At 47.3% G+C, this 25,261-nt stretch overlaps 1 long non-coding RNA gene across 1 annotated transcript in view; it reads right to left on the bottom strand.

Annotated features, from left to right (window-relative positions):
• Positions 1 to 25,261, bottom strand: part of LOC144606194 (uncharacterized) — a 51,751-nt gene that overhangs the window by 13,591 nt on the left and 12,899 nt on the right. The gene's annotated exons all lie outside the window — the stretch shown is intronic.

Genomic DNA, 25,261 nt, shown 5'->3' with positions numbered 1-25,261 from the left:
GAGGGAGGGAGGGAGGGAGGGAGGGAGGGAGGGAGGGAGGGAGGGAGGGAGGGAGGGAGGGAGGGAGGGAGGGAGGGAGGGAGGGAGGGAGGGAGGGGAGGAGGGGAGGAGGGTGGGGGTGGAGGGAGGGGAGGAGGGGGGAGGGGGAGGGTGGGGGTGGAGGGAGGGGAGGAGGGGGAGGGGGAGGGTGGGGGTGGAGGGAGGGGAGGGGGGAGGGGGAGGGGGAGGGGAGGGGAGGGAGGGAGGGAGGGGAGGGGAGGAGGGAGGGGGAGGGTGGGGGTGGAGGGAGGGGAGGAGGGGGGAGGGGGAGGGTGCGGATCGGGAGGGGGTGGAAGGGAGGGGGTGGAAGGGAGGGGGGAGGGGTGGGGACAGGGGGTGGGGGTGGGGAAGGGAGGGAGTACAGGAGGGAGAGGAGGGGAGAGGGGGAGGGGAGAGGGGAGGAGGAGGGGGAGAAGGAGGGGGGAGGAGGAGGGGGGAGGAGGAGGAGGAGGGGGGGGAGGAGGAGGGGGGGAGGAGGAGGAGGAGGAGGAGGAGGAGGAGGGGGAAGGAGGAGGGAGGGGGAGGGACCGAGGGAGTGAGGAGGGGGGAGTGGGGGGAGAGGGGAGGGGGGATTTGGGGGAGGAGGGGAGGGGGGAGTGGGGGGAGAGGGGAGGGGGGATTTTGGGGAGGAGGGGATGGGGGAGTGGGGGGGACATGTTACTGCAGTTGCAATGGACATTGTTTTAACTTTTGTCAACCTCCTACCTCCTGCCAAGTCTGTCCTACCATATGAACATGAATAATACGTATTGTATAGTATATCAATGAAACATGTATGATACAGTATCTCAACAACAAATGACCACCAGCAGCTCACTACACAGACTGCCGTCAGCCGTCAGTGATCCTTGTACACAATGGCAGAACAGAAACATTCACCTCCCCGAATACAATTTCTAAGTATCCTATAGAAAAGCAAATCAGATTCACGGTAATTCTGCAGTGATCAGATGGCAATGTCCTTCGAATAAACTTAACCAGAGAAGATTGTGAAAAGTTCATAAAAGGTTAAAGATTGCAAACCTCTGAAGCAGCGTCTTCAAAGAACGGGACCGCCATTTTGAAGGGATGCACCCACTGACAATGTTGCGCATGGCAATACATCGAAAAACTACAGACGTGAAATAAAGGCATGACGTTGAGTCCATAAATGGAATCAGGCCGACTCTGACGAAGGTTCTTGAACCGAAACGTCACCTATTCCCTCCAGAGATGCTGCCTGTCCCACTGAGTGACTCCAGCTTTTTATGTCCATCTTCAGTGTAAACCAGCATTTGTAGTTCCTTCCTTCACTAACTCTTTCTCGCTTGATATTCGCTCATGATCACCCATTTGGTCAAAAATCCCCCTCCTTTATATTCTATTATACCTCCTATCATTAGCTGCAATCGTTAGCTTAGCTGGTTTCAAATACATCCTTTTTATATTGTCATTTAACGTAGAAATTAAACCTTCCATGCTGTATCTCGTCTAAAGTGCAGAACCAGCGCCTGATAGGGGAATCAGAGCGGGGGGGGGGGCACTGGAACCAGTGCCAGTGATGGAGGTATCAGAGCGGGGGGGGGGGGGGGGGCACTGGAACCAGTGCCAGTGATGGAGGTATCGGAGTGTGGTCACCACAACCAGTGGTCACCACAACCAGCTTTATGAGGCAGCTTTGTGTGGGAGCCTCTGGTTTCAATGCACTTTGACAACCGACCGAGACCTGACTCGACACCAACAGGCCACATCAGCCCAAGCTGTGCTTGTTATTTATCACGTTAAAATGAGGGGCAGGATTAGGTCCGGCCTGGCATTACAACTCCGGCCTGGCATCCGGCAACATGGACGACTACAAGGGAGAGTCCTACCGACTGCGAAGGGCAGTGAAGGATGCAAAAAAGAGGTACCGGGACAAGATGGAGTCACAGATGGAGCAGCAGGACACCAGGCGCCTTTGGCAGGGGCTACGGACTATAACTAGCTACAGGTCCAGCACCCCCTCAACCGGAAGTGCCGGCTCCTCCTTAGCTGATGACCTGAACTCTTTTTACGCACGGTTTGAGACGGGTAACACCACCAGCTCGCCGTCTAAAAACAGCACCGAAGGGGCGCTGGCTAGCGAGGCTGGAGGGGGATCCACCGCCGGGGATGTGCACACATTCTCGGTGTCCGAGCACGAGGTGAGGTGGGCTCTGACGCGTGTGAACACGAGGAAAGCTGGAGGCCCAGATGGTATATCTGGGCGAGTGCTAAAGTCTTGTGCTACTCAGCTTGCTCCAGTGCTCACCACAATATTCAACCTCTCCTTGGCCAAGTCCGTGGTCCCTGCATGCTTCAAAAGATCCATCATTGTACCGGTGCCAAAGAATGCCTCTCCAGCGTGTTTAAATGACTACCGACCGGTGGCCCTCACCTCGGTTGTCATGAAATGCTTTGAGAGGCTAGTCAAGAAGCACATCTGTGCCCTCCTTCCTCGCAACATGGACCCACTACAGTTCGCATACCGTCCGAACAGGTCCACGGATGATGCCGTCTCCCAGGTTCTACACACCGCTCTCTCTCATCTGGACAGCCAGGGGGGCTATGTGAGGATGCTGTTCATTGACTTTAGTTCAGCATTCAACACAATAGTCCCCAGCAGACTGGTTGAGAAGCTGCTGGAACTGGGGCTTAGCACCCCTCTGTGTGCCTGGGTCCTGGACTTTCTCACTGCCAGGCCCCAAGTGGTCAGGATGGGGGAACACACATCTAGCTCCCTCACCCTGAACATAGGATCCCCCCAGGGCTGCGTCCTTAGCCCCCTACTGTACTCCCTGTACACACATGACTGTGGGGCCAGGTTCAGCTCAAACTCCATCATCAAGTTTGCTGATGACACTGTGGTGGTGGGCCGGATCTCCAACAACGATGAGAAGGCCTACCGGGAGGAGGTGGCTGATCTGGCACTCTGGTGTCAGGACAATAGCCTCCTCTTGAATGTCACTAAAACAAAGGAGCTGATTGTGGACTTCAGAAGGGCTAAACATCCAAGGACGTACACGCCACTCGAGATAAATGGGTCTATTGTGGATAGGGTGAGCAGTTTCAAATACTTGGGAGTCCGCATCGCAGAGGATCTGACGTGGGCAACGCACATTGCCGCACTGGTGGGTAAGGCTAAGCAGCGCCTTTACCACCTTAGACAACTGAGGAAATTCAGAGTGTCGCTGAGGATCCTTCATTGCTTCTACTCTGGGGATGTAGAGAGCATCCTGTCCGGCAACATTACAGTCTGGTTTGGGAACAGCTCTGCCCAGGACAGGAAGGCCCTGCAGAGAGTAGTGCGTTCGGCAGAACGCACCATGGGAACTACACTCGTCCCCCTGCAGGACCTATACATCAGGAGGTGCAGATCCAGAGCAAGCAAGATCATGAGGGACCCCTGCCACCCCAGTAACGGACTGTTCCAGATGCTACGATCAGGCAAACGCCTCCGCTGTCACGCTGTGAAAACGGAGAGGATGAGACGGAGCTTCTTCCCACAGGCCATCAGGACTGTCAACTTTTATAACCCCAGAGACTAAATTTTTGTCGACACTTTTTGTGCTATGTTTAGTAACTTATTAACTTTATTTATATGCTGTAACTGTAATTCTTTTTGTGCACAACCCGCAGGCATTGCCACTTTCATTTCACTGCACATCGAGTATGTGTATGTGACAAATAAATTTGACTTGACTTGACTTGACTTGAGGTCACCAAATATAATCCAAACTAGAAAATCAGTGGCGGAAGTGAAGACAACCCACAGTTTACACAACAAAAGCATTGGTACGGTAATAGTTAACCGTGAAAGGATTGAAGCAATCTAGTTTAATTGAGGACACTCACAGGAGGAATCAACACACTCATGTTGAGACATTGGGGCAGAGTAGAGGTTCCAGCAGGTGGTGAACATTCCCTGTTTACTTCCTTTGCACATAAACCTCATGTTTATGTTTTACAAAGTAGTCTGTCAATCTCCCTTCCATTAACTCCATCTACACCTCACGCTGCCTCGACAAGGCCAGCAGCATAATCAAGGACCAGTCTCACCCCGGTCACTCCCTCTTCTCCCCTCCCCCATCGGGCAAGAGGTACAGAAGTGTGAAAATGCACACCTCCAGATTCAGGGACAGTTTCTTCCCGGCTGTTATCAGGCAACTGAACCATCCTCCCACCAGCTAACGAACAGTCCTGACCTCCATTCCTTCTATTTAACTGTCTTTAATCAGACTTTTGGACTTTTTCTTGCTCTAAACATTTATCCTGTATCTGTACACTGTGTAAAGCTTGATTGTAATCATCTATAGTCTTCCCACTGACTGGAACCACGCAACAAAAAGCTTTTCACTGTACCTCGGTACACATGACAATTACAAACTAAACTGATCTAAACATTGCTCCTGTACGTGGGAAGCTGATTCACAAAGTTGTGCCATTAAATCAATTTAAACCTGACCAATATGAACACATTTCTGAACTGATGCACCAATGACAAATCCAGGGCAAAGATCAAAAAGGACCACTTTGCAACATAATTATATAAGGGGCAAGAGTGTTATAAATACAAGCCTGAAGGCGTTGTGTCTCAATGCAAGGAGTATTCGGAATAAGGTGGAGATAGTTATTAATGATTATGATATAGTTGGGATTACAGAGACATGGCTCCAGGGTGACCAAGGCTGGGAGCTCAACATCCAGGGATATTCTATATTCAGGCGGGATAGACAGAAAGAAAAAGGAGGTGGGGTAGCGTTGCTGGTTAGAGAGGAGATTAACGCAATGGAAAGGAAGGACATTAGCTTGGAGGATGTGGAATCGATATGGGTAGAGCTGCGAAACACTAAGGGGCAGAAAACGCTAGTGGGAGTTGTGTACAGACCACCTAACAGCAGTAGTGAGGTTGGGGATGGCATCAAGCAGGAAATTAGAAATGCATGCACTAAAGGTGCAGCAGTTATAATGGGTGACTTCAATCTATATATAGATTGGGTGAACCAAACTGGCAGGGGTGCTGAGGAAGAGGATTTCTTGGAATGTTTGAGAGATGGTTTTCTAAACCAACATGTCGAGGAACCAACGAGAGAGCAGGCCATTCTAGACTGGGTATTGAGTAATGAGGAAGGGTTAGTTAGCAGTCTTGTTGTGCGAGGCCCCTTGGGCAAGAGTGATCATAATATGGTAGAGTTCTTCATTAGGATGGAGAGTGACAAAGTCAATACAGAAACAAGTGTTCTGAACTTAAAGAAAGGTAACTTTGAGGGTATGAGGCGTGAATTGTCCAAGATAGACTGGCAATTGATGCTGAAAGGGTTGACGGTGGACATGCAATGGCAGGCATTTAAAGGTCGCTTGGATGAACTACAGCAAGTGTTCATCCCAGTTTGACAAAAGAACAAACCAGGAAAGGTAGTGCATCCGTGGCTAACAAGGGAAATCAAGGATAGTATTAAAACAAAAGATGAAGCATACAGATTAGCCAGAAAAAGTAGCATACCAGAGGACTGGGAGAAATTCAGAGTCCAGCAGAGGAGGACAAAGGGCTTAATTAGGAAAGGGAAAATAGATTATGAGGGAAAACTGGCAAGGAACATAAAAACTGACTGCAAAAGCTTTTATAGATATGTGAAGAGAAAAAGATTAGTTAAGACAAATGTAGGTCCCTTGCAGTCGGAAAACGGGTGAATTGATCATAGGGAACAAGGAGATGGCAGACCAATTGAACAAATACTTTGGTTCTGTCTTCACTAAGGAAGACATAAACAGTCTGCCGGAAATAGCGGGGGACCGGGGGTCTAAAGAGATGGAGGAACTGAGGGAAATCCAGGTTAGTCGGGAAGTGGTGTTAGGTAAATTAAATGGATTAAAGGCAGATAAATCCCCAGGGCCAGATAGGCTGCATCCCAGAGTGCTTAAGGAAGTAGCCTCAGAAATAGTGGATGCATTAGTGATAATTTTTCAAAACTCTTTAGATTCTGGAGTAGTTCCTGAGGACTGGAGGGTAGCTAATGTAACCCCACTTTTTAAAAAGGGAGGGAGAGAGAAAATGGGGAATTATAGACCAGTTAGCCTAACATCGGTAGTGGGGAAAATGCTAGAGTCAGTTATTAAAGATGTAATAGCATCACATTTGGAAAGTGGTGAAATCATCAGACAAAGTCAGCATGGATTTACCAAAGGCAAATCATGTCTGACGAATCTTATAGAATTTTTCGAGGATGTAACTAGTAGAGTGGATAAAGGAGAACCAGTCGATGTGTTATATCTGGACTTTCAGAAGGGCTTCGACAGGTCCCACATAGGAGATTGGTGTACAAACTTAAAGCACACGGTATTGAGGGTTCAGTGTTGAGGTGGATAGAAAATTGGTTGGCGGACAGGAAGCAAAGAGTAGGAATAAACGGGTCCTTTTCGGAATGGCAGGCAGTGACTAGTGGGGTACCGCAAGGCTCAGTGCTGGGACCCCAGTTATTTACAGTGTATATTAATGATTTGGACGAGGGAATTGAATGCAACATCTCTAAGTTTGCGGATGACACGAAGCTGGGTGGCAGTGTTAGCTGCGAGGAGGATGCTAGGAGGCTGCAGAGTGACTTGGATAGATTAGGCGAGTGGGCAAATGCATGGCAGATGCAATATAATGTGGATAAATGTGAGGTTATCCACTTTGGCGGCAAGAACAGGAAAGCAGAGTATTACCTGAATGGTGACCGATTAGGAGAAGGGGAGATGCAACGTGACCTGGGTGTCATGGTGCACCAGTCATTGAAAGCAAGCGTGCAGGTGCAGCAGGCAGTGAAGAAAGCGAATGGTATGTTGGCATTCATAGCAAGAGGATTTGAGTTTAGGAGCAGTGAGGTTCTACTGAAGTTGTACAGGGCATTGGTGAGACCGCACCTGGAGTATTGTGTGCAGTTTTGGTCTCCTAATCTGAGGAAAGGCGTTTTTGCCTTAGAGGGAGTACAGAGAAGGTTCACCAGATTGATCCCTGGGATGGCGGGACTTTCATATGAAGAAAGACTGAATAGACTAGGCTTGTACTCGCTGGAATTTAGAAGACTGAGGGGGGATCTTATAGAAACATATAAAATTCTTAAGGGGTTGGAGAGGCTAGATGCGGGAAGATTGTTCCCGATGTTGGGGGAGTCCAGAGCCAGGGGTCACAGCTTAAGGATAAGGGGGAAGTCTTTTAGGACCGAGATGAGAAAATATTTCTTCACACAGAGAGTGGTGAGTCTGTGGAATTCTCTGCCACAGAAGGTAGTTGAGGCCAGTTCATTGGCTATATTTAAGAGGGAGTTAGATGTGGCCCTTATGGCTAAAGGGATCAGGGGGTATGGAGAGAAGGCAGGTACAGGCTACTGAGCTGGATGATCAGCCATGATCATATTGAATGGCGGTGCAGGCTCGAAGGGCCGAATGGCCTACTCCTGCACCTATTTTCTATGTTTCTATGTAAGACCTTGATTAATCTCATTGTGTGCTGTCTGTTAATTTACAATGAGTTTTTAAATAAATGATTTAATTTAGAATTGACACAAACGTGATGGCACTCAAATCTCTTCGTTTAAAATGGAAATCCCCTTTGGTGCATTCAATTGTTGTAACTCTGAAGATTTACAGAATCAAACCTATGTCCTCTGATTCTTGATTCCCTACTCTGGGTAATAGACTCTGTGCATCCACCCTATCTATTCCTCTCATGATCTTATACACCTTTAAAAGCTCACCTCTCATCCGCCTGACTTGAGAACCAGATGATGTAGGTTTAAGGTGAGGTGGGAAAGATTTGATAGGAACCTGAGGGGCAACTTTTTTTCACAGAGGGTGGTAGGTATGTGAAATGAGGTGCCAGAGGAGGTAGTTGAGTCAGGTACTGTCACAATGCTTAAAACATATTTGGACAGCCACATGGATAGGATAGGTTCAGAGGGACATGGGCCAAACACAGGCAGGTGGGACTAGTGTAGATGGGACATGTTGGTCGGTGTGGGAAGGTTGAGTGGAAGGGCCTGTATTCACACTGTATCACTCTATAACTCTATTTGGACAACATGAACCACAGTAATAATATCATGTAATTACTGCAGAAATTATTAATAGTACAGCACAGTAACACGTAAAACATGACGATCTGTTTATGGATATGAAACAGATTTGTTGTATTCAACGCGAGCACTAACAGAATAGTATTGGAGCAAAATATCACCAGTGCATGTGGATTTACATCGGCAAAATTGTTTGAAGCTGATACTGCGGTTGAAATGGACATTGATTTAACTTTTGTCACCCTAGCAGGAGGATGTCAAATAAAAGGAAAATAGGGTTGAGAGGGACAGGTAAATCAGCCATGATTGAATGGCAGAGTAGACGTGAATGGGCCAAGTCTGTCCTACCATATGAACATGAATAATACGTATTGTATAGTATATCAATGAAACATGTATGATACAGTATCTCAACAACAAATGACCACCAGCAGCTCACTACACAGACTGCCATCAGCCGTCAGTGATCCTTGTACACAATGGCAGAACAGAAACATTCACCTCCCCGAATACAATTTCTAAGTATCCTATAGAAAAGCAAATCAGATTCACGGTAATTCTGCAGTGATCAGATGGCAATGTCCTTCGAATAAACTTAACCAGAGAAGATTGTGAAAAGTTCATAAAAGGTTAAAGATTGCAAACCTCTGAAGCAGCGTCTTCAAAGAACGGGACCGCCATTTTGAAGGGATGCACCCACTGACAATGTTGCGCATGGCAATACATCGAAAAACTACAGACGTGAAATAAAGGCGTGACATTGAGTCCATAAATGGAATCAGGCCGACTCTGACGAAGGTTCTTGAACCGAAACGTCACCTATTCCCTCCAGAGATGCTGCCTGTCCCACTGAGTGACTCCAGCTTTTTATGTCCATCTTCAGTGTAAACCAGCATTTGTAGTTCCTTCCTTCACTAACTCTTTCTCGTTTGATATTCGCTCATGATCACCCATTTGGTCAAAAATCCCCCTCCTTTATATTCTATTATACCTCCTATCATTAGCTGCAATCGTTAGCTTGGCTGGTTTCAAATACATCCTTTTTATATTGTCATTTAACGTAGAAATCAAACTTTCGAAAATGGTCAAATGGCAATATCTGAGCATGTGTGGAGGTTCAGGGTTTGTGTAAATGCACTCTCTGGATTGGGAGAAGTCTGAGATTAACATGAGAGACACGGTGGCGCAGCGGTATAGTTTCTGCCTCACAACGCCAGGGACTCGAGTTCGATCTTGACTACGGGTGCTGTCTGTACGGAGTTTGTACGTTATCCCCGTGAACTGTGTGGGATTTCTCCGGGATCTCCGGTTTTGTCCCACACTTCAAAGGCATACAGGTTTGTAGGATAATTGGCTTGGTATAATTGTACATTTTCTCTAGTGTGTGTAGGATAGTGTTAGTGTGCCGGTGATCGCCGGTCAGCGCGGATTCAGTGGGTCGAAGGGCCTGTTTCCGCGCCGTATCTCTAAACTAAACTACACTAAACCAAACCACATTTGTGTGTGAGGATGGACAAAGGAGAGTGGATGGCAGTACCAGGGGAACAGGTAAACCAGCGTGCATCTCCAAACCTACAGGCCTTGTACCTTTCCACTGTGACTGGAACACTACGGCACTCTAACACTATATTCTGCACCCTGGTATTTTTTTCTTTGTGCTTGTGTGTGGCTTGACTGTACTCCAGTATGATTTGATTCGATTTGACTGGATCAATAGTCAAGAGTGTTTTATTGTCATGTGTCCCAGATAGAACAAGGACTCTCTTACTTGCAGCAGCACAACACGATATGTAAACATGGTACACTGTAAACAATAATAAATGGTCAGTGTGTACGCACACACATGTACACACACATGTGTACGCACACACATGTACACACACAGACACACACACATGTATCATTTTATATAAATATATATATATATCATTTTGTAATATGTGTACATACAGTATACATAATCCATATCCCTCCACTCTCTCCACTCCCTCTTAGATCTCTGTTGAGACAATATCTGAAACGCTAACATCTTTGGATGGCTGATCTATCTTTCCCTCTCAACCTCATTCTCCTGTCTTCTCCCTATAAGCTTTTACACCCTTACTAATCAAGATCCCGTCAGTCTCTGCTTTAAAAATACTGAATGACGTCCTCCACAGCCGTCTGTAGCAATAAGTTCCATAGATTCACTAAACAATTCCTCCTCATCTCCTTTCTAAGTGTCTTCCCGTTTATTCTAACATCCCTTTTATTGTTCCTCTTTGCCTTGTGCCATCCAGTCCACCTGCTACCTGCCCTTTGATACCATGGCCTCTCACCTTCCTCATCTGCCTTCTTGAACAGTGGAGTAACATTTGCAATTTTCCAATCGTCTGGAACCATTCCTGACTAATCATTCTTGAAAGATCACCACTAATGTCTCCTCAATCTCTAAAACTACCTCATAGAGCCAAAGAGTCCTGCAGCATGTAAACAGGCCCTTCAGCTCAACTTTCCCACACCGACCTACATCTTACAGAACCCTGGGATGTAGCCCATCTAGTCCAACTTATCCACCATCAGACCTTTCAGCTTCGCAAATACCTCTCCCTAGTAGTAGCTACTCCACTGATTCCCACCTCCTGACCGTCTTGAACGTCAGGCATGCTGCTGGTGTCTTCCATTGTGAAGACTGATGCAAAAGTGTATTCACTTCATCTGCCATTTCTTTATTCCCCATTATTCCCTCTCCAGCGTTATTTTCCAGCGCTCCAATGTCCTCTCCTGCCCATCTTTTATTCTTTACTTATCTGAAGAAAAACTTGCTTATTCACTGGAGTTTAGAAGGATGAGAGGGGATCTTATAGAAACATATAAAGTTATAAAAGGACTGGACAAGCTAGATGCAGGAAAAATGTTCCCAATGTTGGGCGAGTCCAGAACCAGGGGACACAGTCTTAGAATAAAGGGGAGGCCATTTAAAACTGAGGTGAGAAAAAGCTTTTTCACCCAGAGAGTTGTGAATTTGTGGAATTCTCTGCCACTGAGGGCAGTGGAGGCCAATTCACTGGATGGATTTAAGAGAGAGTTAGATAGAGCTCTAGGGGCTAGTGGAATCGAGCGATATGGGGAGAAGGCAGGCATGGGTTATTGATTGGGGACGATCAGCCATGATCACAATGAATGACGGTGCTGGCTCAAAGGGCCGAATGGCCTCCTCCTGCACCTATTTTCTATGTTTATCCTCCTTTATATTATTGGCTAGCTTACCTTCATATTTCATCTCTTCTCCCCTTGTTGCCTTTGTTGTTGTCTTCTGCTGGTTTTAAAAGCTTCCCAATCCTCTAGCTTCCCACTAATCTTTGCAATATTATATACCTTCTCTTGTACCTTTATGCTGCCTTTGACTTCCCTTGTCAGCCACGATCGCCTCATTCTCCCCCTAGAATTTTTCTTCCTCTTTGGGATGAAAAGATCCTGCATCTTCTGAATGATTCCCAGATACTCCTGCCATTGCTGTTCCACCATTGTCCCTGCTAGGGTCCCTTTCCACTCAACTTTGGCCAGCTCCTCCCTCATGTGTGTGTAGTCCCCTCTGCCCAGCTGCAACACCACACAACACTAACCTCGGCAACTATGATGTGTGGACTGTCTTTGGTTGCACAGCAGACTTCAGTTTTGCACTGTTATGGTTACCTAGTATTATAGTGATTCATTTATTGTATTGTAGATTGTTACTCAGTTTAATTTAGTTTAGTGTCCCGTGTACTGAGGTACAGTGAAAAGCTTTTTGTTGTGTGCCAACCAGTCAGCAGAAAGACAACACACGATTGCAATCGAGCCATCGACAGTGTACAGATAGATGATAAGGGAATAACGTTTAGTGCAAGATAAAGCCGGCATAGTCCGATCAAAGATAGTCCGAGGGTCACCAATGAGGTAGATAGTGGTTCAAGCTGCTCTCTGGTTGTGGTAGGATGGTTCAGTTGCCTGATAACAGCTGGGAAGTTATTGTATAACTGATCTATGTGTTTCTGCGTTAATGGGCCTGTTTAGCTGCAGCAAGTAAGAACTTCATTGTTCCATTGTGGGTACAAGAGAGAGCTAGATAGAGCTCTTAAGGATAGTGGAGTCAGGGGGTATGGGGAGAAGGCAGGAACGGGGTACTGATTGAGAATGATCAGCCATGATCACATTGAATGGTGGTGCGGGCTCGAGGGGCCGAATGGCCTCCTCCTGCACCTATTGTCTATTGTCATACGACAGTTAAACACTGTCGACACGCTTGTGATGAAAGATTGTTGCAGATAAGGAGTTCTCAGGTGGGGGAAGAAGCTTTCAGATAGCTTGTGGCTTTGGCAACAGGATGTTTGGGTGGTGGTGAAGGCAAGCAGCTGGTGCAACAGACTCTGGAGGGAGAGAAGGACCTTCAGCACGTGCTCAGAGATGCCCAGGCCAGGCCAGGCCACTCTTTGTGTGCTGGTGGATCTGCAATCACACATTACAATCGCTCCACTCTCTTAAAGCTCTACTCCAACAGCAGCATTTCCTATTTGATTGTGTATCTGGATGTGGATGTGGGGAGGATGTTTCCACTAGTGTGAGAGTCTAGGACTAGAGGGCACAGCCTCAGTATTAAAGTTTATGTGATAGGAGCAGAATTAGGCCATTTGGCCCATCGTCTTCTCCACCATTCAATCACGGCTGATCTATTCGTCCCTCTCAACCCCATTCTCCTGCCTCGTCAAAATACCCATTGACAGCCTCCACAGACGTCTGTAGCAATGAATTCCACAACACCACCACTCCCCCCTGGCTAGCAGGTCCAGAGACCGTGATCCATCAATCCCTAGATGACCAGGAGGGGCTCGGATAAATGAAGACATGCATTCAAGAGAGAGCTGGATAGAGCTCTTAAGGATAGTGGAGTCAGGGGGTAGGGGGAGAAGGCAGGAACGGGGTACTGATTGAGAATGATCAGCCATGATCGCATTGAATGGTGGTGCTGGCTCGAAGGGCCGAATGGCCTCCTCCTGCACCTATTGTCTATTGTCTAAGACACAAGGTCTTAGACCCAGGGTTCTAAAATTAGAGGGCACAGATCATGAGGGGCTCGGATAAAGTGAACACATGCAGTCTTAGCCCCAGAGTAGAGGGTTCTAAAACTAGAGGGCAGCTTACAACTCAGCGGCAGGAATACTTATTACTCTTATTTCAGGTCATTGTATTCCCTCTGTCATTAGCTGAGTAGTTCCACCATTTCATGTTTTACCAGCCTGTGTAATTTATGCATTTGAGGTTAGAACTTGTTTCATTCCAAGCATTGGGAGCCAGCATGCGATCATTCGAATAAATGTGCAGGAAGGAACTGCAGATGCTGGTTTATACCAAAGACAGACACAAAATGCTGGAGTAACTCAGCGGGAAAGGCAGCATCTCCGGAGAACAAGGACACAGAGTGCTGGAGTAACTCAGCGGGACAGGCAGCATCTCCGGAGAAAAGGATGGGTGATGTTTGGGGTGGGAACCCTTCTTCAGAAGGAGTCATTTTCATAGACCTCGCCTGCACCCTCTTCAACGCCTCCACATCCTTCCTGTAATGGGCTGACCAGAACCACACACAATACTCCAAATGCTGCCTTAACCAAAGTCCTGCAAAGCTGCATAATAACTTCCTGACTCTTATACTCAAGGTCCCGACCAATGTAGGTCAGCATACCAAGTGCCTTCTTTACCGTTCTATCTATTTATCATGGTCATAGAGTCATACAGCACGGAAACAGGCCTTTCAGCCCAAAGTGAAATCTCCATCTATACTAGTCCCACGCTTGGCCCATAACCCTCTAAACCTGTTCGATCCATGTACCTGTCCAGATTTCTTAAATGTGATGCTAGTCCAGGCCTCAACTACCTTCTCCGGCAGCTCGTTCCATACACCCACCACTCTATGTGTAAAAACGTTACCCCTCAGGCTCCTATTAAATCTTTCCCCTCTCACCGCCATTCCCCTCATGATTTTGTACACGTCGATAATATCACTCCTCATCCTCCTGCTATAGCTCAGGCCCTTGAGTCCTGGCAACATGAATGAAAGAATGTATGAATGAATGAATGAATGAAAGAATGAATGAATGAATGAATGAATGAATGAATGAATGAATGAATGAATGAAAGAATGAATGAATGAATGAATGAATGAATGAATGAATGAATGAAGGAATGAATATTTTATTTTCACATGTGACAACTCAGAGTGATATTCTTTGTTTTGCATTCCCAAGGTATGCAAAGAGTTGCTACATAAAGGGCGTTGACAAAGTTACAGGTATCCCATTTTAACACAAACCATTTTTAACACATACCATTTGTAGACCTCCATATTGCACGCCAGTGCCCCCATGCCAGGCCCCCCCACACCAGGCCCCCCCACACCAGGCCCCCCCACGCTGTCTCCCCCACACCAGTCCCCCCCATGCCGGCCCCCCCACACCAGTCCCCCCCATGCCGGGCCCCCTCACGGCAGTCCCCCCACTCTGGGCCCCCCATGCCGGCCCCCCCACTCTGGGCCCCCCCACTCCGGCCCCCCCATGCCGGGCCCCCATGCCGGGCTCCCCCACGGCAGGCCCCCCCACACCAGGCCCCCCCATGCCGGCCTCCCCACACCGGGCTCCCCCACGGCAGGCCCCCCCACACCAGGCCCCCCCATGCCAGGCCCCCCACCAGCTTGACAAAATCTTTCCCAGAACATGGTGCCCAGAGCTGAACACAATTCTCTACATGCGGCCACACTAATGTCTTATATAACTGTAACATCACCTCACAACGTCTATACTCAATACTTGGACTGATCACAAAAGCGTTTTTGACCCCCTTATGAACTGTGACGCCACTTTCAAGGAACTATGTACCTACGCTCGTAAATCTCTCTGCTCTTCAACGCTCCCCAGAGCCCTGCTGTTCTCTGTGTAGGTCCTGCCCTCGTTAGTCACCTCACATTTCTCTGTATTATTGCCACTTTCCTGGAGTTCTGGATTTGGACCCGAAGATCCCTCTGTACATCAATGTTGTTAAGGGCCTTGCCATTAACTGTAGACTTTCCCCTTACATTCAATCTCCCAAAGTGCAACACCTCACACTTGCTCAGATGAAACTCTCTGCCACTTCTCTGGCCATTTCCGTAGCTGATCTATATCCTGCTTTGTACCTTGACAGCCATCCTCACAGTCTGGGACCTCCACAATCTTGGTGGCATCTGCAACTTACTGACCAATCTGTCCCATGTTTATATCCAAATCATTTATATATGAAATATATATAACATATATGTGTATAAAAATACTTGTGTATAAAATCATGAGAGAAATAGGTTAGGTAGATGCAGAGTCTCGTGCCCAGAGTAGAGGAATCGAGGACCAGGGGACATAGGTTTAAAGTGAAGGGGAAAAGTATTAATAGGAATCTGAGGGGGTAACGTTTTCACGTAAAGGGTGGTGGGTATAAGGAGGTAGTTGAGGCAGGGACTATCCCAATATTTTAGAAACAGTTAGACAGGTACATGGATAGGACAGGTTTGGAGGGATATGGACCAAATGCGGGTCTCGACCCGAAACGTCACCCATTCCTTTTCTCCATCGAGGCTGCCTGATCTGCTGAGATACTCCAGCTTTTTGTGGCTTTCGTGACTCTATGACAAACGGCAGAGGTCCCAGCACAGATCCCTGTGGAACTACACTGGTTACGGCCCTCCAGTATGAATATTGTCCCTCCACCACAACCTTCTGTCTATCAGTAAGCCAGTTATAAATCCATAGACTGTCACCGTTAATCCAGTGCATCTTAATCTTCTGGATCAGTTGGCAAGGGGAGACTTTATCAAAGGCCTTACTAAAACCCATGTAGCCAACATCCACCGCCTCACCCTCATCAACCACATCGTCACTGCCTCAAAAATCTTAATCAAGTTAGTTAGACATGACCAGCAGTGTACAACACCATGCTGACTGTCCCAAATTCACCCATTCTCTCCCAGATGGGGGTGGATCCTATCCCAAAGAATCCTTTCCAATAACTTCCCCACCACTGACGTGAGGCTCACCAGCCTACAATTCCCTGGATTCTTTATACTTTCCTTCTTAAGTAAAGGAACAACATTAACTACTCCTGCCCTCCGAGACCAAGCTGTGGCTCGAGAAGATGCAAAGATCTCTGACAAGGTTCCTGCTATCTCCTCTCTTGTCTCTTTCAATAACCAGGGATTAATCTATCAGGTCCTGGGGATTTATCCACCTTTATGGTCTTCAAGAGCCCCAACACCTCCTCCTTAATCTCCGACTGCCCTTGTACATCAGTGATCCCCACACTGATCTCACTGACCTCCATGTCCTTCTCCTTAATGAAAACCTCCATCCCCAGATTCCAAGCACAAATTCCCTTCTATTCCCACAAAGCGGTCCTGCCTTCTCCTAGTAACCCTCTTGTTTCTGATGTTGGTATGAAAAACTTTAGGATTGACCTTAATCTGACTCGCCAAAGCCATGTCGTAACCCCTTTGGTCCCTTCTAATCATCCCCGAGTTTTTTTATTCATAAAATGCTGGAGTAACTCAGCAGGTCAGGCAGAATCTCTGGAGAGAAGGAATGGGTGACGTTTCGGGTCGAGACCCTTCTTCAGACTGATGTCGGGGGGGCGGGACAAAGGAAGGATATAGGTGGAGACAGGAAGATAGAGGGAGATCTGGGAAGGAGGGGTGGGGAAGAGAGGGACAGAGGAGCTATCTAAAGTTTACTGTTAGTAAGGAAGATAGTTCCTCTGTCCCTCTCTTCCCCTCCCCTTCCCAGATCTCCCTCTATCTTCCTGACTCCGCCTATATCCTTCCTTTGTCCCGCCCCCCTGGCATCAGTCTGAAGAAGGGTCTCGACCTGAAACGTCACCCATTCCTTCTCTCCTGAGATTCTGCCTGACCCGCTGAGTTACTCCAGCATTTTATGAATAAATACCTTCGATTTGTACCAGCATCTGCAGTTATTTTCCTACCTTGAGTTTCTTTCCTCCTTTCTTTATATTCCTCAAAGGCCCTGTCTAATTCCATCCTCTTAAACCTTGTAACGTGCTTCCATTTTCTATCTGACTCCACCAAGTGGAGTTTCTCCTAAGTGGTGGGAGACTGCCTGGTTCACAAATTCACAAGTTATAGGAGCAGAATTAGACCATTTGGCCCATCGCTTCTACTCTGCCGTTCAATCATGGCTGATCTCTATCTCCTAACCTAATTTTCCCGCCTTCCGCACCATGCTCTACTCCCTCTTCACACACGACTGTGTTCCTGCATTCGACACCAACACCATTGTCAAGTTTGCAGATGACACAACGGTGATCGGGCTGATCACCAACGGTGATGAAACAAACTACAGAGCGGAGGTGCAGAACCTGGCGGACTGGTGCTCGGATAACAACCTGTCCCTAAATACCACCAAGACCAAGGAGCTGATCATCAACTTCCGTAGGTCACATAACGGGGAATATGCCCCGATCTCTATCAACGGGGACAGTGTGGAGAGAGTGTCCAGCTTCAAGTTTCTGGGCACTCATATTTCGGAGGACCTAACATGGTCCAATAACACTGCTGCGCTGGTCAAGAAGGCACAGCAACGACTGTTCTACCTGAGAACACTGAAAAAGTCTTGTCTACCCCAACAGCTGCTGACGACCTTCTACCGCTGCACCATAGAGAGCATCCTAACGCATGGCATCCCTGTGTGGTATCTCAGCTGCACGGAGGCAGAGAGGAAAGCTCTACAGCGGGTAGTCCATAGAGCTCAGAGGGCCATCGGAACACAGCTACCAGACTTGGAGGGCATCTACAACACACGATGCCTCAGAAAAGCCACCAGCATCCACAAAGACTCCTCACACCCCTGCAACAGTCTGTTCAAACTTCTACCATCGGGCAGACGATACAAGGCCTTCTACGCCTGCACCTCCAGACTCAGGAACAGCTTCATCCCCAGGGCCATAGCTGCTATGAACCGGTCCTGCTGAGCCGGATGGTCACATCGCACAGTGAACCGGCACAGATCTACTTGCACTTTATTCTGTTTTAAAACTGTTTCTAAATTTTGTTTCATTGGGTTGTCTAAATTTATACTGACTAGCTAATTAATTTATTGCATCGTATGGGAGGCGCATTCCCAATCTCGTTGTACCCCTGTACAATGACAATAAAGATGTATTGTATTGTATTGTATTGTATTCTCCCCATAACTCTTGACACCCGTTCTAATCAAGAATCTCTGCCTAAAAAATGCAGGTGCTTCCCGGCTTACGATGCCTCGACTTGCGACAGTTCGTCTTAGCGATGGTGCAAACGGCAGTGGGCCACAGCTCGCTTCCTGCCACGTGATCACGCGTTTTCAATGCATTTCGACTTACAATACTTTTGGTTGGGATGGGTTTCTCGGAACAGAACCCCATCGTGAGCTGGGGAGCAGCTGAACCATGCTGCTGGGGAGCAGCTGAACCATGCTGCTGGGGAGCAGCTGAACAGTGGCTGTGCCTATTGCAAATAGGTATACCCTCTTGGGAACTGTCGGGGCAGAAGACGTTTCCAGTCCGAGTGGCGGACCTGTTGGCAAGGATACTCGACAGGGGAGACCGAAGTCAGGAAGAGCCGTAGTGGTGGGTGACTCTATCGTCCGAGGGACAGACAGAAGATTCTGTGGCAGCAGGAGGGACTTGAGGATGGTCTGTTGCCTCCCTGGTGCCAGGGTTCAACACATCACGGACCGGCTTCAGAAAATCCTAGTGAGGGAAGGCGATCAACCTGAAGTCGTGGTGCACGTGGGCACGAATGACGTCGGGCGGAAGAGGAAGGAGGTGCTACAGCGGGAGTTTAGAGAGTTAGGAAAAAGACTGAGAAGTAGGACGTCGAAGGTGGTTATCTCTGGACTGCTACCGGTACCTCGTGCTGGTGAGGCCATGAACAGAAAGATAGAGGGTATGAATTTATGGCTGAGGGGCTGGTGCAGAGAGCAGGACCACTGGGATTTCTGGACCACTGGGATCTCTTCTGGGCTAGGGGTGACTTGTACAAAAGGGACGGGTTACATCTTAACAGCAGGGGGACAAACATTCTGGCAGGCAGGTTTGCTAGTGTGACACCTGTGGCTTTAAACTAAGTAGTGGGGGGGAGGGGTTAACAAATTGTGAATATGAAGATGAGGTTAAAGGGAATACAGGAGATATTGCAAAAGACTCTCGGAAGAATGGGAACAGAAGTTCTAGAGGGGAAAAGAGATTAAGGGCAGGGCCATTTGTGACCGATGTGAGAGGGGAGGTAAATACAGAAGTTAAAGTGTTGTACTTAAATGCACGTAGTATAAAAAATAAAGTGGATGAGCTTGAGGCTCAGTTAGTCATGGGCAAGTATGATGTTGTAGGGATCACTGAGACATGGCTACAAGAGGACCAGGGCTGGGAACTGAATATTCAGGGGTACACAACGTATAGAAAAGACAGACAGGTGGGCAGAGGGGGTGGGGTTGCTCTGATGGTAAGGAATGATATTCATTCCCTTGCAAGGGGTGACATAGAATCAGGAGATGTTGAATCAGTATGGATAGAAATGAGGAATTGTAAGGGTAAAAAGACCCTAATGGGAGTTATCTATAGGCCCCCAAACAGTAGCCTCGACATAGGGTGCAAGTTGAATCAGGAGATAAAATTGGCGTGTCACAAATGTAATGCTACGGTGGTTATGGGAGATTTCAACATGCAGGTAGACTGGGAAAATCAGGTTGGAAATGGACCCCAGGAAAGAGAGTTTGTAGAGTGCCTTCAAGATGGATTCTTAGAACAGCTTGTACTGGAGCCTACCAGGGAGAAGGCAATTCTGGATTTTGTGTTGTGTAATGATCCTGATCTGATAAGGGAACTCAAGGTAAAAGAGCCATTAGGAGACAGTGATCACAACATGATAAGTTTTACTCTGCAAATGGAAAGGCAGAAGGGAAAATCGGAAGTGTCAGTATTACAGTATAGCAAAGGGGATTACAGAGGCATGAGGCAGGAGCTGGCCAAAATTGACTGGAAGGAGGCCCTAGCAGGGAAGATGGTAGAACAGCAATGGCAGGTATTCCTGGGAATAATGCAGAGGTTGCAGGATCAATTTATCCCAAAGAGGCGGAAAGACTCTAAGGGGAGTAAGAGACACCTGTGGCTGACAAGGGAAGTCAAGGACAGCATAAAAATTAAGGAGAGGAAGTATAACATAGCAAAGAAGAGTGGGAAGACAGAGGATTGGGACTCTTTTAAAGAGCAACAAAAGTTAACTAAAAAGGCAATACGGGGAGAAAAGATGAGGTACGAGGGTAAACTAGCCAATAATATAAAGGAGGATAGCAAAAGTTTTTTTAGGTACGTGGGTCCCTTGAAGACAGAAGCAGGGGAATTTATTATGGGGAACAAAGAAATGGCAGACGAGTTAAACCGTTACTTTGGATCTGTCTTCACTGAGGAAGATACACACAATCTCCCAAATGTTCTAGGGGCCGGAGAACCTAGGGTGATGGAGGAACTGAAGGAAATCCACATTAGGCAGGAAATGGTTTTGGGTAGACTGATGGGACTGAAGGCTGATAAATCCCCAGGGCCTGATGGTCTGCATCCCAGGGTACTTAAGGAGGTGGCTCTAGAAATAGTGGAAGCATTGGAGATCATTTTTCAATGTTCTATAGATTCAGGATCAGTTCCTGTGGATTGGAGGATAGCAAATGTTATCCCACTTTTTAAGAAAGGGGGGAGAGAGAAAACGGGTAATTATAGACCAGTTAGTCTGACATCAGTGGTGGGGAAGATGCTGGAGTCAATTATAAAAGACGAAATTGCTGAGCATTTGGATAGCAGTAACAGGATCATTCCGAGTCAGCATGGATTTACGAAGGGGAAATCATGCTTGACAAATCTACTGGAATTTTTTGAGGATGTAACTAGGAAAATTGATAGGGGAGAGTCAGTGGATGTGGTGTACCTTGACTTTCAGAAAGCCTTCGACAAGGTCCTACATAGGAGATTAGTGGGCAAAATTAGGGCACATGGTATTGGGGGTAGGGTACTGACATGGATAGAAAATTGGTTGACAGACAGAAAGCAAAGAATGGGGATAAATGGGTCCCTTTCGGAATGGCAGGCAGTGACCAGTGGGTTACCGCAAGGTTCGGTGCTGGGACCCCAGCTATTTACAATATACATTAATGACTTAGATGAAGGGATTAAAAGTACCATTAGCAAATTTGCAGATGATACTAAGCTGGGGGGTAGTGTGAATTGTGAGGAAGATGCAATAAGGCTGCAGGATGACTTGGACAGGTTGTGTGAGTGGGCGGATACATGGCAGATGCAGTTTAATGTAGATAAGTGTGAGGTTATTCACTTTGGAAGTAAGAATAGAAAGGCAGATTATTATCTGAATGGTGTCAAGTTAGGAGGAGGGGATGTTCAACGAGATCTGGGTGTCCTAGTGCATCAGTCACTGAAAGGAAGCATGCAGGTACAGCAGGCAGTGAAGAAAGCCAATGGAATGTTGGCCTTCATAACAAGAGGAGTTGAGTATAGGAGCAAAGAGGTCCTTCTACAGTTGTACCGAGCCCTGGTGAGACCGCACCTGGAGTACTGTGTGCAGTTTTGGTCTCCAAATTTGAGGAAGGATATTCTTGCTATTGAGGGCGTGCAGTGTAGGTTCACTAGGTTAATTCCCGGAATGGCAGGACTGTTGTATGTTGAAAGGCTGGAGCAATTAGGCTTGTATACACTGGAATTTAGAAGGATGAGGGGGGATCTTATTGAAACATATAAGATAATTAGGGGATTGGACACATTAGAGGCAGGAAACATGTTCCCAATGTTGGGGGAGTCCAGAACAAGGGGCCACAGTTTAAGAATAAGGGGTAGGCCATTTAGAACGGAGATGAGGAAGAACTTTTTCAGTCACAGAATGGTGAAGGTGTGGAATTCTCTGCCTCAGAAGGCAGTGGAGGCCAGTTCGTTGGATGCTTTCAAGAGAGAGCTGGATAGAGCTCTTAAGGAAAGCGGAGTGAGGGGGTATGGGGAGAAGGCAGGAACGGGGTACTGATGGAGAGTGATCAGCCATGATCGCATTGAATGGCGGTGCTGGCTCGAAGGGCTGAATGGCCTACTCCTGCACCTATTGTCTATTGTCTATTGTCTATTGTCTATTGTCTATTGTCTATTGTCTATTGTCTATTGTCTATTGTCTATACCCACTGATGTGGCCACATCGTGAGCTGGGGAGTGCCTGTACCCACTGACTTGGCACGCCTCCACCCACTGACTTGGCACGCCTGTACCCACTGACTTGTCCTCCACATCGTGAGCTGGGGAGTGCCTCCAGTCCACCCACAGCCTTCTGTGGCAATGACTTCCACAGGTTAACTACCACTTGGAGTTGTTGGAGGAGTGCTCCACCTAGTGGAGACCGTCACAATTACTACTTCTGCTTCTTCGATTCCATCCAAGAGTCCACAGTGTTGTATTTATTGTCCTGTGTCCCAGATCATGGAACAATGACATTCTTACTTGCAACAGCACAACACGATATGTAAACATGGTACGCTGTAAACAATGTAATAAATGACTAGGGACAATTAACATTTAAACCAATAATAATGATATAATATATTCCTTTATTCGTTCCACACCGGGGAAATTTACAGTTACAGCAGCAAAGTGGATAACAAGAGAGCAAGAGATCGTTCATTATAAATAAAAGATATATAAATTGTCATCAGTTTTCTGTGTGTTCTTGCCAATGCGTTCGGAACTGTCCTTCACAGTTTCCTGTGGGCATCCTTTGACTTCTTCATGATACCAGAGACCATCGCAAGCCTTGTCAAGGCTTATTTTCAGGATCTGCAGCTGTGGAGAATGGGGATTGGCATAATGGCAGAGTGTACCATCTCCCCATTGATTTTTACAATGGCTATGGAAGTCATCATAAGGGCCTCCAAGTGGGTGGTGGGAGGCAAGCGGCTGAAGTCTGGAGTCCGTCTACCACCCATCAGGGCCTACATGGATGACATGACAATCATAACAACAACAGCACCTTGCACCAGGTGCCTTTTAGGGAAGCTTCAAGAGAACATCACTGGGGTTAGAATGAAATTTAAGCCATCCAAATCAAGAAGCATTTCTATAATCAAAGGCAAACTGACGGATCAAAGGTTTTTCATTGATCAAGAACCAATCCCAACTGTGTCAGAGAAGCCAATCAAAAGTCTGGGGAGATGGTATGACTCTAAACTGAAGGACACTGATCAGGCAAATGAGCTGAGGTAAGAAATCATCAAAGGTCTAGCGAACATCGACCGATCCAAGTTGCCTGGAAAGCTGAAAATCTGGTGCCTGCAGTTTGGATTACTCCCTCGCCTTATGTGGCCACTAACCATGTATGACATCACCCTCACAAGAGTTGAGAAGATGGAAAGAACTATCAGCTCTTTTGTGAGAAAGTGGCAGAGAGGAGTAGCCAGTGGCTCTGGCTGAAGAGGAAAGACCCCATCTGGTCTCCCAAATAAGCCGGCTAGGCAGATGCAGAGGGGGGTGGTTCTGGGACGCCAGAATGCACTGCTGAGCCTACTGGAGACGTTGTGGGTCCAATCAGCGAAACGTCGATGAAAGTAGGTGCCCACTTGATAACCCCAATGACGTGTCTGCCGAGCCTTTCTCAACATCGGAGGAGCATAGGTGAGTGCATAAGCCTCCCATCACCACCGGGACCAAGTTGATGTTTGGCACTTGGGATTTCTAACATCTTGTCCTGTGTATTTGGAAACATTTACCCTGGAATCATCCAGTGACTGCCGTGAATAGAATGGCTGACAACAAGGGAAAGACCTTGTGACTGCTGGAAAGGCAGCTGACAGGAGGAAATAGACCCCACCTGGGGCAGGCATGGGCTAGCCCCCCATGTCAGCAGGATCCAATACTATTCAGTATTTTGGATTCACCCACCTATTGCTACGAACAGAATTAAAGAAAGAATACCCCTAGAGTATGTGAGAGTGGGGGCGGAAGAAGACTCATTGACGGATAATACGGCCAGAGACCTAGGAATGGAAAAGACCATGAGTAATACATGCACTCACCAAGACCATGAGTAATACATGCACTCACCAAAACCATGCGCACAATCAGCATCCATGAGTAATACATGCACTCACCAAGACCACACTCACCAAGACCATGCTCACAATCAGCATCCGAGAAGAGGCTTCAGGTCTGCTCCTGCGGCTGGATGAAAATAACATCTTCAAAGGGCTTGAAAATACATCAAGGAAAGAAAGGGTGCTTGAGGGAGGGAAAACAGGGACCTCGCATTGATAAGTACTTCCTGAGAAGTCAATCAAGTCAGTCGAATGAAGTCCAGTGACTGGAGTCTCACCAAAGTTTGCAGGAATCAGCCCCCCTGATGAAGGAAACTCAAGCACAGTTATGCAGACAGAGGAAAATATGGAAATTGGGGTTATCAAGTGGGCACCTACTTTCATCGACGTTTCGCTGATTGGACCCACGACGTCTCCAGTAGGCTCAGCAGTGCATTCTGGGGTCCCAGAACCACCCCCCTCTGCATCTGCCTAGCCGGCTTATTTGGGAGACCAGATGGGGTCTTTCCTCTCCAGCCAAGAAAACCAGCAATGGAAAAAAAGATCAGCGGAAGAAAACCCCGCGTGAAATGGCCTGGAGCCTCGGAGAAGAAAGAATGGGAGACCGTAAATGCAGACCTGACCAATATCCTACAGGGTGTAAGGGGTACAGTCAAAAGAAAGCTTGATAAGATGGGGGACATTATCTATGGCTATGGAGCAGAGCGTTATGGAGTAAGCGAGGAAAAGGAAAGGGCACCCACTTTGGAAAGTAAGTCCAGACGGCAAAAGGAGATGGAATGCCTAATCCGGGAGAGAAGGCAGCTCAAGAAGCAGTGGAGGAAGGAAGGCTTCTGATAGTCAGAAGGAGGGAAACATCAACATTCTCCAGGGAAACATCAAAAGCCGTTTAGCAACCCTGAGACGAGCAGAATACCTGCGGAAGTCACAAAAAAAGAAAGAACGAACGAGATCACGCTTCTTCAAGGACCCCTATAAGTTCGTAAAATCACTTTTCATCAGAGAAAAGGGAGGAAA

This window comes from Rhinoraja longicauda, chromosome 26 (assembly GCF_053455715.1).
Source record: "Rhinoraja longicauda isolate Sanriku21f chromosome 26, sRhiLon1.1, whole genome shotgun sequence".
In the NCBI taxonomy this organism is placed as follows: domain Eukaryota; kingdom Metazoa; phylum Chordata; class Chondrichthyes; order Rajiformes; family Arhynchobatidae; genus Rhinoraja; species Rhinoraja longicauda.
The sequence above is the reverse complement of the archived record's forward strand: the minus strand, read 5'-3'. Positions and strand labels throughout refer to the sequence as shown.